Source organism: Oryctolagus cuniculus, chromosome 1 (assembly GCF_051225735.1).
Source record: "Oryctolagus cuniculus isolate XC-2025 breed Fujian yellow rabbit chromosome 1, ASM5122573v1, whole genome shotgun sequence".
Classification (NCBI taxonomy): domain Eukaryota; kingdom Metazoa; phylum Chordata; class Mammalia; order Lagomorpha; family Leporidae; genus Oryctolagus; species Oryctolagus cuniculus.
In genome coordinates this window covers 133,090,820-133,093,698 of record NC_142867.1, presented here as the reverse complement: position 1 = coordinate 133,093,698, position 2,879 = coordinate 133,090,820, and the positions used below count along the sequence as shown (strand labels likewise).

Sequence of the window (2,879 nt, the reverse complement as noted above, 5' to 3'; positions counted from 1 at the left end):
GGATTGTCCTGTTATTATTTTCCATACCTGACAGGGATGTATGAGCTACTGTCTCACAGTTGCTTCAGTTCTTCTTGACTGGAACCTTAAATATAATAACACATTGATCCAATCCATCAGCTTTCCAAACCCTCAATACCCATGGGGTCTTTTCTCAAAGTGACACAGCACAATTTACAGAATGCTAAATAACATGGAGAAACAATGTTTCCTGGATATTTGTGGACATTAGAAAACCAAGGATTTATTCAATGCCAAGGATAAACAAAGAGGGGCTTGATCAACACTTAAGATTCTGACCAACTCTGTATTTCAGACAAACTCCAGGAAAAGGTGGAAAATGAAGATAGATTTCTATATACAGGGATAACAGTGCCTCAATCTATAATTAATATAACTCATATGACCATAACTCAGAACCTGCTGTAAATACTTTGTTTATATTCATAAAAGTAGATAGCAACTTTTGGGAGATAGGAAGGAAATCCAAAACAACTTTCAACTCTTGGCTTATTTAGCTTTTTTGGATAATAGATATGAAATTTTCTAGAGAAATGTATCACCTGTATATCTGGATCTCTATTTTGGATTCAAAGATTTATAACTTTGTGAACTCTTCATGATAAGGATCTACTATAAGCTATCAACCTAACCTATCAAATAAGAATTTCCTTTCCAAAGTGACAAACTACAATAGGGCTCCAATATGACCAGGAGAAGGGAAAACAATTTCATAATTTATAATGCTACCCTCTCTGGGATTGCATGCATTTCCTTGGATGGGTATTTGAGAGGTTGAATATTAAAATTTTGAGATCTCTGGACAGAAGTTTTAATAAGCAAATCAATGGACATAAGAACCATCCTGTCTGTGGCTCAAAACTATGTATTATGTGAGTGAAATTAGATGCTTATATAAAATTAGTCTTCAAGTGCATACAATGGCTTTACATCTAAACACTTAGGTACTTAACACAGTTATAAACCCAACTTACATTATTTTACATTCAGGGATTTTTTAGGGTTATTCTTCAATGTGAATTCTTTGATGAGGGATGAACTACACTTAAAGCTTTTCCCACATTCATTACATCTAAAGGGTGTGCGGGCCAGCCACACCAGTTGAACGGAACCTGAAGGAGGGAGTGGCAATGAAAACAGGGACAAGGGTGCAGAGAATGGAGCCAAGACAAAAGTCTGATCAAGGCTCATTTATTCCAGTATCTCAGAGATATTTATGCATAACCAGCTGTAACTCAAGGCAACTCAGAAGTTAACAACACATGCAAGCAACTTATCAGGCTTTCTGCAAAACAGTCACAACATAGTCAATTTTAGCAGAGTGTTCTTGTTTGATCATTCTCCTTCAACATGGGAGTATGGGGCTTTTTCATCCCAGGAATTCCACAAGCCAAGACTGACCTTGACTTGTCTATGACTTGTTTATGGGCTGCCTACAAAAGGGCTTCTCTCCAGTATGAGTTCTCTGGTGTTGAGTAAGAGCTGATGAATGAATGAAGGCTTTTCCACACTCACTACATTTGTAGGGTTTCCTTCCAATGCAAATTCTTTGATGTTTAGCAAAATCTGAGCTCTGACTAGAGGTTTTCCCACATTCACTACACTCATAGGGTTTCTCTCCAGTATGAATTCTCTGATGCTGAATAAAATGTGTGCTTTGACTAAAAGTTTTTCCACATTGACTACATTCACATGGCTTTTCCCCAGTATGAACCCTCTGGTGCTTAGTAAGGGATGAACAGTGTCTAAAGGCTTTCCTACATTCTTGACATTTACAGGGTTTCTCTCCAGTATGAGTTCTTTGATTTTAATAAGTGCTGATAAATGAATGAATGCTTTATCACATTCATTACACTCATAGGGCTTAACTCCAGTATGAATCAACTGATGTACAAGATGTATACTTTGGTTAAAACCCTTCCCACATTCGCAGCATTCATATGGTTTTTCTTCAATGTGAATTCTCTGATGAATTGGAAGGGATGAACTTTCTGTGAAGGTAGAGAATTCTAGTATGAGTTCTCTGATGCTTTGTTAAATTAGCTCTGTGGGTAAAAGATTTCCCACATTCATTGCAGGTATAAGATTTCTCTCCAGTGTGGACTCTCTGGCATTGAATAAGTACTGAATGGTAAGTGAAGAGTTCACCACAATCATTGCAGTTAGGAGGCGTCTTTTCTTTAGACATTCTCTGCTTTTCCATTAAGCTTAACTTCTGTTTCAATCTTTTATCAAGTGTATGAAAGGAACAGGATCCTTTGGGAACTCTGTCTTGAGTGGTAAGAACAGACTTCTGACTGTAGTTCTCCCCATCAACATCATGTTCATGATCTGTTTCTTCAGGTAATGAACCATGTTGGTGAACATTTCTCCCAAGTGTCTCTCCTGACTTCCTTGCATATTCTCTAACCAACTGTCACATTCAAGAGCTGTTTCCAAGCCATTATTCTTTGTCAGTCTATTATTGCAACCTGGCAGGAATCTTCTTTGGCAAAATCTTGCACTGAAGTTGAATCCTTGCTCTTGGGTCTTGTCTCCATGTCTGAAAGACATTGGAAATGCAAATTCCCTTCATTTTCTGTTCTCAACAGAAAGGCAATTCTGTAATAGGTAAAAGTTAATGAAAGTGAAAGGCATGCCTTCACGGAGTAAGTGGATCTGACTCATTAGATGATTTGTAAAGAGAAGCAAATGGAGGGAAACAAATATTCAGTATATGCAGAGAAAATGAGTATACTCCATCCAGGAGAGTCCCAAGAGGGAAAAGACATCCAGAAATATAGGAAAATATGGGTTATATATGAAGCAATATATCCATTTATGAGCAGACAATGAGTGCATCAGGTCAGATGGGAGAA

At 37.5% G+C, this 2,879-nt stretch overlaps 1 pseudogene; it reads right to left on the bottom strand.

Annotated features, from left to right (window-relative positions):
- Positions 1-1,223: 1,223 nt before the first annotated feature.
- Positions 1,224-2,561, bottom strand: LOC138848402 (uncharacterized; annotated as a pseudogene).
- Positions 2,562-2,879: the final 318 nt, after the last annotated feature.